This window comes from Lepus europaeus, chromosome 4 (genome assembly GCF_033115175.1).
Source record: "Lepus europaeus isolate LE1 chromosome 4, mLepTim1.pri, whole genome shotgun sequence".
Lineage (NCBI taxonomy): Eukaryota > Metazoa > Chordata > Mammalia > Lagomorpha > Leporidae > Lepus > Lepus europaeus.
This window is the reverse complement of record NC_084830.1, coordinates 76776260-76792342: the sequence shown is the minus strand read 5'-3', so window position 1 is coordinate 76792342 and position 16083 is coordinate 76776260. Positions and strand designations below refer to the sequence as shown.

At 42.4% G+C, this 16083-nt stretch overlaps 1 long non-coding RNA gene across 1 annotated transcript in view; it reads right to left on the bottom strand.

The window, feature by feature from the left end:
• Nucleotides 1-9168: 9168 nt before the first annotated feature.
• The window catches only part of LOC133758401 (uncharacterized), a 38309-nt gene continuing 31394 nt past the window's right edge, over nucleotides 9169-16083 (bottom strand). The window contains exon 3 of the long non-coding RNA XR_009865796.1: nucleotides 9169-9353. This is a non-coding gene — a long non-coding RNA (uncharacterized LOC133758401). The remainder of the gene's footprint in view (nucleotides 9354-16083) is intronic.

The window sequence follows — 16083 nt, the reverse complement described above, 5'->3', positions numbered from 1 at the left end:
TTACTGACGTCATAAATAAGAGTGTCAATTGTTAAATCAACAATGGGAGTCACTGTGCACCTGCTCCCCATGTAGGACCTCTGTTCTTAATGTGTTGTACTATGCGAATTAATGGTACAACTACTACTCTATCAGTACTCTATACTTTGTGTCTGTGTGGGTGCAGTCTGTTGAAATCTTTACTTAGTGCATACTAAGTTGATTTTCTGTATATAAAGATAATTGAAAATGAATCTTGATGAAGAGTGGGATGGGAGAGAGAGTGGGTGATGGGATGGCTGCGGGTGGGAGGGAGGTTATGAGGGGAAAAGCCACAACAATGCAAAAGTTGTCAATTGGAAAGCTCATTGTTGCTATGGTTGGCATACCATATTTTTGATGATTCAGAGAGTGAAGTAAGGATTGGTGGAAGGAAGTTTTGTGGTAGTGGTTTTTAGTTTAGTAACAGAAAGAACTTTTTACCAATTATTGATGTGCTATAATGAAATGGCCCACCTCTGGCAATAGTGATGGCCTTGTTAGTGAAAGTATTAAAACTGCGGTTTCAATCTTCCAACATTAAAAATCTATATCTTCAAGTATTTAATGGTATAATAATTTCAAATGGAATCAAGGTGGAGGAGAAGGGGAAACCTGAATACAAAAATAAATGGACCTGGGGCCGGCCGGCATTGTGGCATAGCAGGTACAGCCACCACCTGCAGTGCCAGCATCCCATATGGACACCAGTTCAAGTCCTGACTGCACCACTTCCAATCCAGCTCTCTGCTATGACCTGGGAAAGCAGTAGGAAATGGCCCAAGTCCTTGGGCCCCTGCACCCATGTGGGAGACCTGGAAGAAGCTGGCTCCTGGCTTCAGATCGGCACAGCTCCAGCCTTTGTGGCCAATCAGAGAGTGAACCAGCAGACAGAAGATCTCTTTCTCTCTCTCTCTTTCTCTCTCTGGCTATCCTCCCTCTGTATAACTCTGTCTTTCAAATAAATAAATAAATCTTTAAAAAAAAATAGATCCAGGTAGAGATGATACACATTTGCACTTGTTTTCAAACTCTAGTTTGAAAATAAATTCTCAATTTCAAATAATGTAGTTGCTGTTTTCTTCACTAACAAACACAATACATTATAAAGGAGGGTTTTCCAAAGAATATATACATAAATAAATGATAAGAAAACAATGAGAAGGCTTTGTTTATAAAACATCAAGTAACACTTAAGAGTACCAATTATTTAACATCTTCCAAAAATGCACAACAAGGTTTGACTGGTTTCTGCTTCCATATTCAAATCATGAAAAAGTTCACCCAGTGGGGCATGAAATGCAAGGCATAGAACGTAGGTGGAAACAAAAACATGTGTAAAAAAAAAATAAGGTACCACTTAGATCATTCCAAAAGCGCACCTGTAGTAAAACCCCGCGTTTCTGACTTTCTTGTGAAAATAGCATTGGTATCCCATGGAACAATTTCATCCTTTCAGTGTCACCAGGCACTCAGTGAAGACGTATATAAAGGCTTATGAGGCCGGCACCGCAGCTCACTAGGCTAATCCTCCACCTTGCGGTGCCGGCACACTGGGTTCTAGTCCCGGTCGGGGCGCTGGATTCTGTCCTGGTTGCCCCTCTTCCAGGCCAGCTCTCTGCTATGGCCCAGGAAGGCAGTGGAGGATGGCCCAAGTGCTTGGGCCCTGCACCCGCATGGGAGACCAGGAGAAGCACCTGGCTCCTGGCTTCGGATCAGCGAGATGCGCCGGCCGCAGCGGCCATTGGAGGGTGAACCAGCGGCAAAAAGGAAGACCTTTCTCCTGTCTCTCTCTCTCACTATCCACTCTGCCTGTAAAAAAAAAAAATAATTAATTAATTAATTAAATAATTGAAAATCCCAAGAATGTTTCGTCGATAGGAGCCCCATCCAAAAAAAAAAAAAAAAAGGCTTATGAGACATTTCTTTCATATGGCTAAGAGCCTACACCTTCTCCAGAGAAAAAAAGCTTGATAGTTTCCACCCCTGGGATTTCCTCTTACTAAACAGCAACTTGCACATAATCTGAAAGACATCATTAAATGCATTTCCCTTAGTCATGCAGTAACTTAGTTGCCATAGCAATTTTTGGTAAACTCGCAAAACACTTTGAGTGGGTCAGCCTTAATGCTTGTTTCTAAAATCCCAGAACTTAAAAAAGTCCTGGGGATAAAGAGGCTGAAAATGCTTTCCTCTGCAATGCCTAACCACATTCTCAGCAAACGTAGAGTAACTCTTGGCAAGATGACATCTGTTAAACTTCATCTTCCCTTCATCATCTCCCACCTCAGAATCATTCTTATCTTCACAACTGAGTGAAAGCACTAACGTGGGTCTCTGTGGCAGTGAAGGGAATTAATTCATGAAATAAGCACTTTCCCGTAATAGCCCCCAAAGCTTTTCACAATTGAACACTGTCATTTTGACCTGCCATCAATAATAGAGTGACGACATACACTCTGAAGCAGTTTAACAAAGGAATGGAAGACAACTCAGGACCAGAACACATTCAGACTGCTACCCAAGGAAGCCATTGTCAGACAGGAGGCGCTAATGATTCACGGCTCTAACTCTGTTCATCAACCATGTCGGCTCAAAAGGCTTCAGGAAACACTGTCGAGAAGACTTCTTGGCTAATAGCTACATTTGACAACTGACTTTAAATCTTTTTTCACATTATCATCCTATCATTAGCCAAGCATAAAACATGAACATTTTTCAAATATGACTTCATGGACGAAAGATGTTCTAAAATCTTTTCATCCAAAGAAAGACATTATTTTTAGCATTACCAGACTCTGACTGTATTCAAGGTTTTTGAAAAGAATTTAATTAAGTAAAGTCAATGGTTCCATTGGGCTTGAATAAGCAGTCACGCACTATTTTGTTTCCTTCTTTTCAGAGGGATTCTCTCAGCCACATCAGATGAGGATAACACTAATGAAAGCAGTGCAGACTGTGTAGTATAAAAAGCACTGGCCTGGAAGACAAGATATTTCTTTAATCTTCAGCAGACCATCTCATACCCTTTAGTCTACTGCCTCATATAAGGATTGAGCTAAATAGGAGGCCAAGGGGCTGGCACTGTGGCACAGGTTAATCCTCTGCCTGTGATGCCGGTATCCAATATGGACACTGGTTCTAATCCCAGCTGCTCCTCTTCCGATCCAGCACCCCTGCACCCATGCAGGAGACCTGGAAAGAGGCTCTGGCTTTGGATTAGCTCAGCTCGAGCCATTGTGGCCATTTCGGGGGTGAACCAGCAGATGGAAGACTTTTCTCTTTGTCTCTCCCTCTCACTGTCTGTAACTCTACCTCTCAAATAAATAAAAATATTTCTAAAAGTAAGTTAATTAAAAAATAAATAGGAGGCCAAGCGGTTCCATTCAATGCAGCTGGAGCAGAGGAAGAAGTGAAATATAAGACAAGATGAGGTTTGGCCAAGTAGACAAGGGCCATGCCATGCCTTGTGAATCTTCTCAAGGATTCTGAAGTGGGGTTTAATCCATGATGGATGTTAAGCAAAAAAGTGACATGATCAGAGATATATTTTAGAAATATCACTGTGGAATTTAGATTGGAGATCAGAGCATAAAAACGGAGAGCAGCAGACCACTTAGGTAACACTTCCAGGTAACTGAGGGTGTTTCAATACAGTTACTGTAATAAAGATGGAAATAAAAGCATGGATTTGAGATGTATTTAAGATGTGTTTTAGTCTGTGCTTCTATAACAAAACACCTGAAACTGGTAATTTATGAAGAACAAAGATTTATTTGTCACAGTTCTGGAGGCTGGAAGTCCAAGATCAAGGTGCTATTAGGTTCAGTCTGGTGATGGCGCAAACCCCACTTCCAAGATGGCACCTTGTTGCTATATCCTCACTTGGTGGAAATGGTGGAAAAATGAAAGAGAGGTTCACTCCCTCAGTCAAGGTTTTCAATAAGGGCATCTTCAGAAAGGGCTCTGCTCTCCTAACTCAATCACCTACTAAGGCGATATCTCTTAATATTGTCACAACATTAATTCAAGTTTCAACATGGATTTTGGAAGGGAAATGATCACTCAGACATCAGCAGCTGGTAAAATCAACAGGACTTAGTGACAGAGCATAGGGAGAAGGACATAAGAATAGCTCCAAAGTTGATGGCCCAATTAGGGATTCCTGCATCCCATGTCAGAGGGGCTACTCTGTTGTCCTGATCCAGATTTCTGAAAATGCATCTAGGAAGTAGTAGATGATGGCTTAAGTAGCTGTGTTCCTGCCATTCACATGGAAGACCCAGATGGAGTCCTGGTGCCTGGCTTCCACCTGGCTTACCGCTGGCTCCCTCTATGTCTCTCCTTCTGTTATATTCTGATTTTCAAATAAGATAAATATATAAATATATTTATTTAAATCTTAGATAAAGGGAAGTCACAAGAAGAACACTTGAATGAATCATGTCTTAAGAAACAAAGATTGAATTCTGAGCAAGCTTCTGTTAAAGACCCAAACTACTTTGTTTAAAAAAAAAAAAAAAAAGCTACAGTGCATTTCTATGTCCCCTGGGATAGTACTCCTCAGTAGAGAACTTATACTCTAGTAAAACCTAGGAGGAGCATTCATGATTCATACTCCTAACAAACCCTACAGCTTTATTATACCATGTCCTCAAGGTCTGTGCCAGGAAACCACTGAACACATAAAGCTGCCCCATTGCAAGGACTTTGGGTACTTAGTCACAGTCACAGGCATTTGTAGATCACATTCTACATCCAAGAGACTATGCTAGGTGTTGGAGCACAAAGAGAAGGTCTGTAAATCAGTTCAAACCTATAGGGACTAACCTGGAAGCCTATCCTAGGTATGACAGCTTATGTGTTCTTTCCCAATTCACAAAATGGGCCAAAGTTGCCTATGTTTTTTGGAGGCACAGGGTCTTATTTCAAGAAGCTCCTTAAATATGATAAAATGATCTTAGAAATAATGCCAACTTCCTCTTTGACAACTGTGCAAATTATTCATTGATTCATTTGCCTACAATCACTTAACTATGTACTAGACTCTGAAACTAGTGCTGAGAATTCAGCAGTGAGCAACCTGGGTGTGGTCCTCACCCTGGTGCAACTCACTGGACACAGGTTATCACCAGGCTCAGCACGCATTGCCCTACAGACAGCTAACACATCAGTAGCCATAGCTGATGGAGCGGGGCTATCAGCTTTCACATATAACTGTGGTCAGGACAGGAGTCTATCTATGGCCATCACAGGAACTGTTTGGGGAAAAAGTGAGAGACCCTTGGGGGAACCTGGCAGTGTTTGGGGTGCAGAAGGTGTGATAAGGCACCTTATAGGTACTTAATAAGCTCTCTGATAAAGAATATCATACCAGCAGCACTTCATTTTTGGAATTATAGATGTGATTTGGAAAGGACCTCTGATGCCATGTAATCTCCCACTTCTCCCCCACCCAGGGCTATCCCTGTATTCCGCCTATTATACAAGGCAACTGGTTTCATTGCTAAGCAGTGGCTTTGTGGAGATCAATCCCCATCCTCTCCTTGGTCATGGATGATCTGCTTACATTCCTGCCCCAACAGCAGATTCCACTTCACTACCACCCACAGTAGTTCCAGCCCTGCCCCGATGCTGAACCAATCTTTTAAATGGAAGTCATAATCCTGCCTTCCCTGGATTGTTAAAATTGCTTGGTACCATATATTATCAGACATTCTCCCTGCCTTGGCCACAGGTTCATCTGGTTATGCGATCCTGAGATGCCTACTTACCACTAGGGGTCCCTCTAGAGACACAAGACCTACCACTAAATCCTAATGCCTTAGCAGGGCCTCCACTTCTTGCTGCTAGAGCTTCCCACACCCCTCAAAGCAGCACTTCTCTGCATACCTGTTAGAACACCCCACCACCACCTGCTTGGTCTTAACGGTCAGTCAGGGGTTCTAAGGCTCCAGTACTCATTTTGGCATTTGCTGGCTCTGTGAGCCCAGGCAGGTTGTTTCCTGTTTGTGGCATTGGAGTCCTCCTATGCAAAAAGGGTGTGAAAACATCTGTCTCTCAGAGGGGTTGGAAAGACCAAATGAGAGCACTGTGGTAATCAGGGTGCGCTGTGAATATACTAGACTTTCCTACACTCCCTACCCCTGGCAATCAATGTAGTCAACTGCAGGCCTTGGACATTCCAGCCTGTTCCACTGTGATCAGCCCTGGTTTGGCAGCCTCCATTCTGCCCCCAGGACCAGCACTGAATAAATCCCTTCTTCAAATCCTTGTAACCAGCCATCACATCAGATGACAGCCCTGCCTGAAAGGCCCTCTTTTCACCCCACTCCGATCTAGTAATATTCCTCTCTTAAATCCTCTTTTCTTTCCAACAACAGCACTTTGTCTCACAACTTGGCTTCAATTGTCATCAGACTGCTCCTTCTAACCCCTCTACAGTCTTCCAGTTCACAGGACTACTCTAGGCACTTCTACAGGAAGCAAGGAGAGGAAGGCACGCAGAGGTTGTAGCATCCCAAGGAAGTTCCTGGGATTTGAAGTGGGCATTTGGCACAGCAATTAAGATGCTCCTTGGGATGCCCACATCCTATAATAGAGTGTCTGGGTTTGAATCCCTGGTCTATTTCTAGCTTTCTAATAATGAAGACCCTGGAAGATGGTGGATGATAGCCCAGGTAGTTGGGTCCCTGCCACCCAGGGATACCTGAATTGACTCTCTGGCTCCAAGCCTTGGGCTTCAGCTCTCAGTATTGTAGGCATTTGGGGAAGTGAATCAGCAGATGGAAGTTCTCTCTCTCTCTCTCAAAAAAAAAAATTTAAAAAATTAATAAATATTTAAAAGTTCCTGGGACATGTGTATATCAAGGAGAGTGTTGCTGCCTGAACAAACTTCATTAGCTTTCCAGCTGCCTCCCATGTATGTGTCTTTCTATTGACAGTGATTATGCAAATGTGATATTTGTTTTAATGAGCATGTCAGGTGTGTTTTGCTGTAACATTATATATGACTGACTGTGATATTAAAATAACAACCTGATGGCAACCGCATAGGAATTTTTGGAGCTGCAAAAATGGAGGTCTGGCAAACTTTGCTCTTCAAACAGTGGCATAACCTATGCTGAATAACAGAAGTCCATATATTCTATAAAACAATTCCCATGATGCGAACAAAACACACATATTCGGAATCCGTACCCAGTCATCTTTGATTCCTTTGGAGGCAAAAGAGTGGCCTGGAGCTCCAGCTGGCCAGCTGATGCCTCTGAGAGACCTGTCCAGACCTGGGGGCTCTCTCTGGAGCCATCCTGGGATTGGGGAGAAGGCATTTTCTGGAGATGCAGAATGGCAGAGTAGTTGTACAAGAAGACCACATCTAAATGTGGATTCTGGTTTCTGTCTTTTCTTGATACATAGTGTTAGGAAAGTTATTCTCTGTGGATCTTGGTTTTCCTATCTATCAAGTGGAGATAAAGGATGACGCCTACTTCATGTATGTTGTAAGAATGTAATGAGGTGCTACCTGTCAAACACTTAGCATAGTACATGGGCCAATAAGCCATTTATGTTATTAGAGGCTAGGGCTGCCAAGCGCATTTGCTTTCCTTGGGCTTGACTTTGTCTTGTATGTTGGAGAGAATACTCGACTCTAGGTTTTCCTCCCACCTCCAATCTCAGTTCTTATCCAGACTGCTTCTCCATTTGTACCACAAAATATCAGCCTTCTTCCCAAGGATACCCCTGGGGAATTGCTGGTCTCTCCTCTCATGGGTCACTGGTAATGCACTCAGGGGAGGAACTTGTTAACAAGGAGGGCCTCTCATTCGTCCATTATATGTGATGAGTAGCGGGGGAGGAGGAAAGGCTGGAGGAAATGAAGGAAGAGTCCCTGTCATTCTCTGGACCTCTGAGTCAGTCACCACAATGATAATTATGATTGTTTGGCCCAAATCCATTTTCATATCTTTGATTTCACCATAGTACCTGCTCATTACTCTGACCCTTCCTGCCACAACAAACAGGTGTTGATACTTCTCCCAAACCACGTAAGGCTGTTAGTGAAGATGCAGCATCATAGGCCACCACTTGGCCATTTTACCTTCCTATCCCTGACTCTAGAAACAAGTATGATGGGAATTCTACAAACAACAACAAGAGTGATAGATATTCCTATGACAAGCAGTCAGCCTGAAGCTTTCTGATCATTACTTGTTGCCATAAAGACAAGAACATGTTGCATACCTAGGAAGCCTGAGCATCAACAGTGGGAACAAGTCTAACCTTTCAATATCAAGGCCTTTATAACTTTGAAACCAGCACTAGCAGAACTGTGAAGAGCCTGTCCTCTTTATGATCTGGAGAATTTCTGCTCAACCTACTCCATTTAAAATGCCCAACTGAAAAAATAAATAAAATGCCAAACTCCTTATACCTATACACAAATTCTTCTGCCTTATGAATTAAGGTTATCCACTCCCTTTGATGCTCTGGGGACTTGATCAGCTCAGGCTGAGTGTGAATTTAGCCTGGGCTCTCCTGGGGTTTCCAATCTGTACTCAACTTGGGTTTTTATTATAAAATAAATTTATTCATTCCAAATATTAGAGACTTTTTTGAAACAAACATCTGAAATTTGTGGAATAGCTTGGATTTAAGATACACAAGTAACCCAAAATCATTTTAATAATTAAAGGCCTCAACTCTCTGCCTTATGAAAAATTTAGCCAGAATTCTTCATGAAATGAAATGATTTGAACTTTAACTGGTGTAACATAGGATTGAATGTTTCCAATTCGGTTTGCTCAAAAAGATACAAAAGCCTAAATAATTCATGGGCAGTCGGAAATTGGATCTCATTTCCAAACTCTAAGAATGGGGTTGAGATGAACGAGCAGAGGCTTGATAAATACAGTTAGGCCCTGCTTGGTGAGGCCTTCCCACACAGACAGCACAGGAACACCTCCCCTCCCCTCCCCACAACAGGAAAAGCAACCCATCATCCTCTGCTACTATCTTTTTAATTTAAGAATAGCATTTAACAAGCTAATTTTGGAATCTGATTCATTATCATTTTTAGGAAATTTAAGACCTTAAATCTCTCCCATACCATGTGTGATTGTACCTAATTAAAGTTCACATCTTTCGCAGAAAGGTGGGACTTCAGATCTAATTTTATCCACTAGCGTGACTGAGGACATAAAGCTTTAAATTGCAAGTCAGGAGGCCCACACTCTATTCCTGACTTGGCCATTACTTTTCTGGCGTTTCTTAAATGCATCTGTTTTTCTGTTCACAATAGATGGGCATTGATGCTTGGCTGTTGTCAGAGTTCCCTAAAAAAAAGAAAGAAAGAAAATTCTGTCATCATTGTTCATTTGAAAACGATTGAATACAGCAGGCATTTGGCGCTTGCAACACTCACATCTCATATCACTGTGCTGGTTAGAGTCCTGACTATTCTGTTTCTAATCTAGCTCCCTGCTAATGTGGCTGGGAGGCAGTGGGTAATGGCTTAAGTACTTGAATCCCTGCCACACATGTAAGAGACCTGATGGAGTTCCTGGTTCCTGGCTTATGCTTGCTCATTCTCAGATATTAGGGCCATTTGGGGAGTAACCCGAGGATGGAAGATAGCTCTCTCTTCTCACTGTGTGTGTGTGTGGGTGTGTGTGTGTGTGTTAGAGAGGGAGGGAGGGAAGGACGGAGGTAAGGAGGAAAGAGGGCGGAGAGAGAGACTTTACCTTTCAAATAAATAAGTAAATAAATCTTTAAAAAAAAAAAAAGGGGGGGGGGGACACCACATGGAATGCTCACATCCCATGTTGAAGTACCTGGGTTTGAGTCCCAGCTCCAGTTCCTGACTCAAGCTACCTACTAATGCATATCCTGGGAGACAACAAGCGATGGCTTAAGTAGTTGAATCCCTGTCATGCATGTGGGAGACTTGTGTTGAGTTCCAGGATGCTGGCCTTGCCTGGTTCAGCCCCAGCTATTTCAGGCATTTGGGGAGTAAACCAGCAAATGAGATATTTCTCTCTCTCTCTCCATCCCTCCCTCCACCATTTTTTCAAATAAAAATAAATAAATAAAATACAATAAATACAACAATAAGTTAAAAAGACATGAGCTTACATTGTTCAAAATATTTTTACTGGGGCCAAATCTGTAGCATAGTGGGTAAAGCTACTCTCTGCAGTGCCCGCATCCCATATGAGCACTGGTTCAAGTCCCAGCTGCTCCACTTCCAATCCAGCTCTCTGCTATGGCCTGGAAAAGAAGATGGCCTAAGTCCTTGAACCCCTGCACCCAAGTGGAAGACCTGGAAGAACCTCCAGGCTCCTGGCTTCAGATCAGCCCAGCTCCAGTTGTTGTGATCATTTAGGGAGTGAACCAGCAGATGGAAGACCTCTCTCTCTCTCTCTGCCTCTGCCTCTACGTAACTCTTTCAAATAATAAATAAATAAATCTTAAAGAAATTTTTTTAAAAATAAAAATATTTTTACTGCTATACCACAATTGATATGACATTTTAAGGAACCACTGAGGATACATAAAGTCAACAAGTCAACAACCATGTGTTGAGTTTTTATAATGCACAAGATATGGCACTGGACACAATCACAAATAAAAATGTCCCTCACCAGACCAATGCTGCCGGAGGATAGAGGTCTTGTCCTCCACACGTTTCCCCAAAGTCTAGCCTAGTGCCCAGGACTCAGCAATGCTCAGGATATAGTTTTTGAGTGAATAAATGCATGCATTTATGGGTAAAAAAAAAACAATAACCATTGTTCCTTCTCTCAAGGGGTAAGAATCTCATTGGAAATTTAAAGCATAAGTGCTTCCATGCATCAACTATAGCAAATAATAGTATGTCATCAAAAGGCATGGAGAACACAGAAGAAGCTTTATATGTCTTTTTCTTATACAAGAAACTGGTCAGACTGATGCCCTGGACAGAGGTACTAGAAGTCTGGTGGTTTAGGGATCTAATGGTCTGGGGTAGGGACAGGCTCACTTTTCACTGTTCATTTACCCCTTGTCTGTTTAAAATACTGAAACTCAAGTAAATTTAAAAACAAATGATTTCTAATCCCCTTTATAAGGATACCCTAAAGCTGATCTGAAAGATGGGTCAAAATTGTCTTAATTTCTTGCACTGTGTTTACTCAAAAGGCATGAAGACAACCAATATTCCACATCATGAGTGCTAGTCAGCTGACTACCAAAACACCTGTTCAGCCTGAAACTCCAGCCATCCCTCCTGGGGACACCAATTTTGTTCCTATGAAATCTTTCTCTGTTGTAATCACTCCTCAACATACAAATATTTATTTCCCATCAATCAGAGGGAGAGATTTTGGTATTGGTATTTCAGACAATCCGTGATTCATGTTTCTATACTGAAACTTGAAACAGTAGAAATCGAAAGATGCAACCATATTAGGGATGAAGTTATAAGCATATTTATTAAACATCTAGCCAAATACAAAGAACTAACGATATCAAATTATGCAGACAGTACAATTTTAACTACCAGTCCTTCTTCCCAGACATCCTTGGTCTGGGAGGAATTGCATTCTGAGTTTTAACAGTGGGCCTTCTTCTGATGAATTGCAATTGACCCACGTTTTCCCATGGCGGAGTTCTCTGTGGTGGCAATGCCCAGGACTGAAAGATTTTGTAGGACTCCATCTCAGCCATGCAATAAAGATCTCCTTCGTGAGAACTTCCACCTTCTCCTCAGCTGGGAGAAACTCACATTGCCCTTCCTTCTGTCTCCTTCTGGGAGGTGATGAGGAGGACAGAGGATGATGGAACAGAGAGAGGAGACTGGACTGCTGAGGGAATCCTGAATGTCCACCCAAGACCTCACTCCCCACTGTAGACTTAGTAAATCATCATGCCGTTGAGCCACGGATATATGGAGTCTTTGTTGTATGCTGCTTATTTAGGCATCCTTCTTCTTTGATTCGCACATTCTTTCTTCCTTGTGATCACTTTTTTCCCTATAATCCGCATACTTTTGTATGCAATGCAAGACTCTGTTTTCTGGAAGCTTGTCTTTCCTGCACACCAGGCCTTCCACAACCTGCTCTGTCCTTACTCAGGGCCTCCACGAGGTGTTCTTCTCTACCTCTGAACACTGGAGCTGCTGTGGCAACCCCATCATGCTACAGCCCCCATGCATAATGGTGCCCATTCTGCAGTTGTACTGCTGTACACTGAGTTCCCATTACAAATGTCAGAGCCAAGAAGGCAGAGACAGTGGAATTCACTGCCATATCCCTAGAACTTATAACAACACTTGACTTTTAGACATTACTTCATAAATATTTCATCTAGTTTGCTCAGTAAACATGTGCTGAGCATCTAATACATGCCAGCACCTTTCAAAACCCAAAGGGATGCAACAATGAACAAAACGAATGAAAGTCGCTTCCCTGTGGCACTTGCACTTTAATGTGGGAGACAGGAAAATAAATAAAATAAATAATAAGCATTAAATAAATCCATCATCCAGTTAAAATAAATAAATAATCCAGTATGTGGACAGGTGAGAAACGCTATGGAAAATTAGAGACCAGGGGATTTAGAAACTCACAGTAGAGAAGAGAAGCAAGAAGTGAGTATAAAGTTTTAAGCAAAGGAGTAAGAGTTGGTACTTAGAGAAGGCAATGTTTGAATAAGACTTGAAGGTCATGAGGAAAGGGGCCATTCATATACCCCAGGAAAGAGCTTTCTAGGTAACAGGTACCTTGGGGGAAAAGGTTGTGCAAAACCCTGGGGCTTCAAGTAATAGTGAAGAGGACATTGAGCCTAGAAGAGAGTGAGCACATGGGAAAGAGGTATAAGAAGAGGTCAGAGAGACCTTGAATGGTGTAGGTCAGTCTCGGTGCTTTGACTGTGACTGCGCAGCATGAGGAGCTAACACAGGGCTTGGAGCTGAAAAGGCACTTTAGCTGCTGTGTTGGGACATATAATAAACAAGAGTGGAAGCATGGAGGCCAGATGAGTTAGGAGAATTGCAATAATACAAATGATTTTAACCATTTCGGTTAAAATTTTGGACTGGGATTCAGCAGGAAAAACATGGACGAAATGATCAGATTCAAGATACACTTTGAAGGTAGATACAAAAGAATTTGATACAAGATACAGAAAACAGAAAGAATCAAGGATGACTATAAATCATTTGCCTGGAAAGCTAGAAGAATGATATTGCCATTAACTACAAGAGAGAAAACCGCAGGTGCAAAAGGCTTGGAGGGAGACTTTTCATGTGTCTGTGTGAAGGAGACATCTATCAGACAGAGGTGTCCAGTGGGCAGCTGGATACATACACATGAAGGTAAAATCACAGTTCTGGGTTAAGAATATAAACTCTGGCTGACACCATGGCTCACTAGGCTAATCCTCCACCTGCAGCACCAGCACTCTGGGTTCTAGTACCGGTTGGGGCGGCGGTCCTGTCCCAGTTGTTCCTCTTCCAATCCAGCTCTCTGCTGTGGCCCGGGAAGGTAGTGGAGGATGGCCCAGGTCCTTGGACCCTGCACCCGCATGGGAGGCCAGGAGGAGGCACCTAACTCCTGGCTTTGGATCGGCGCAGTGCGCCGGCCATGGCAGCCATTTGGGGGTGAACCAACGGAAGGAAGACCTTTCTCTCTGTCTCTCTCTCTCACTGTCTAACTCTGCCTGTCAAAAAAGAAAGAGTAAAAGAAAAAAATAAAAAAAAGAATATAAACTCTGGGGTCATCACGAACAGATGAATAAAGTATAAAGGGCTCTGAACAATGATAAGGCATATTTCCCTTTCTCCAAGGAATCTGAACATCTTATAGCTGAATGAATGGTTTCCAAAGCGTGTGAATAGACCATTTATCCAGGAAGCATGTCAAAACTTTATCCTTGAATGTTTCTTATTCTTTCCTTCTAAAGTAATGTCTCTCAAATTTTGTAATGACCCGCTGAATCAGAGTAAACCAACTTTTGTAATAATCACCGGTAGTGACACTCATGCATACTCAAGTCTTAAAACCACCCACTCTGTGCTTGGATCTCTGTGGGATGGAGCATCATTTGGAAGTTCCCAATTCTACAGCTATCATGGCAATTGAGTGTGGGTCAAAAAATTGGACACAGCCTAAGGACACGGTCACTGGGAATAACTCATATTCAAATCGGGTCTGTAATAGCCAGGCACTGACACATGGTAATGGGTATAATCAATAGTCAAAGAAATATTTTTCTGGGAAACCTTCTGAATCATTTCCTGCATGATCGCCATAGCAACCCAGATCCTTCTCCTGCTCTGAGTTTTAATAACTCTGGTTTGGAAGGGCATGCCATTTCAGGAAAGAGGATGCTGTTTCTCAGCCACCTCTGGTTCACTGATGTCAACATGTAGTAGCCCATATTCCCACGACAGCTTTCTCGCCTTTATTTATTTTCTTTTACTCTATTACATGAGACCATACTATCATCTGAAGAACTGGAAAGGCCTTTCAAAGTACAGTCATGTGCCACATAACGATGTTTCAGTCAACAATGGGCCACATGGACAATGGTGGGCCCATAAAATTGTAACAGAACTGAAAACCTCCTATTGCCTAATGACATTAAAGACATCCATACAGCACAATGCACTATTGTATGTGGTGATTCTGATGGAAATAAACCCACTATAGTGCCAGTCGTGTAAAATAAAAGCACTTACAAGTATGTGGCACTTACAAGTATGTGGCTCGTAACTCCTGGTAAGGAGGATAAATGACTGTGACTAGCTTGTGTATTTACTATACAACATTATGTATCATTATTTTAGAGTGTACTCTTTCTACTTATTAAAAGAAATAGACTGTAATGCAGTATGCTGTGTCACACCAGCAACAGCCCCACACATCTGGCATTCACTACACCTTTTGACTGTATCAAGAAGCCATGTCCATTGGAGCCGGTGTTTGGCCTAGCAGTTAAGTACTCCCCCATTGGAGTGCTTGAGCTTTACTCCTGGCTCTGCCTCCTGATTTCAGTTTTCTGCTAATCCAAACTCTAGGAAGCAGCAGTGATGATTGAACTAATTAAGTTCCTGTCACCCATGAGTTCCCATTTGGGAAGTAAATCAACAGCTGGTGTTCTCTCTCTCTCTTTCTCTCTCTCTCTCTCTCTATACATATATAGATAGATAGATATTGATATTTATTTATATTGATTATATTTATTTATATTGATATTTGCCTCTCAAATAAAAATATTTTTAAAAATATGTCAAGTGATTGACCTACAGTATCTAGGCCTGGGGGGATTCAAGCAGCAAGGTCTCAGAACATACCCACAATGGGGAGCAATGCATGACTGTAACCAGTTACTCAGAAATAAAGACACCAGACCCTTGAATGGATCACCCAGTTCCAAGTGAGCAAACAGGTAACAGGTAATTATTTTTGAGTCCCAGATTAACTTATAGTTACTAAAGATATATTTCCAAAATTTCTGAACCAGTGAAGTTGTAAGCATAAAGATCTCTCTGCAAATAGAATGTGTGGTGTCTGGGGTCTGGAACTCCTACCTGGCAAGTACCAGTCACACAAGGAGAGGGTCTCCTACACACTCCTATTATAGCTGTGTGGCTTCCTTCGTGGGCAATGGAGTAACAAGACCTAAGCCAGTCTTTGTTCTCATTGGTTCAAGGGAAGAAAAAGGAAAAGCCACCTGACTCAGTATGACCTACAGCAGGATCTGGTATAGTGGATCTTTAGAAAACTGTTGTGTCATTTTTAAATTATAAAGCTCAAAATTGGGGCCAGCACTGTGGCATGGCACCAGTTTGAGTCCCAGCTGCTCCACTTCCAATCCAGCTCTCTGGTATTGCCTGGGAAAGCAGTGGAAGGTGACCCAACACCTTGGGCCCCTGCACCTGCATGGGAGACCCAGAAGAAGCTCCTGACTCCTAGCTTTGGATCGGCCCAGCTCCAGCTGCTGCGGCCCTCTGGGGAGTGACCCAGCACATGGAGGATCTATCTCTCTGTCTCTGTCTCTCTGTAACTCTGTCTTTCAAATAAG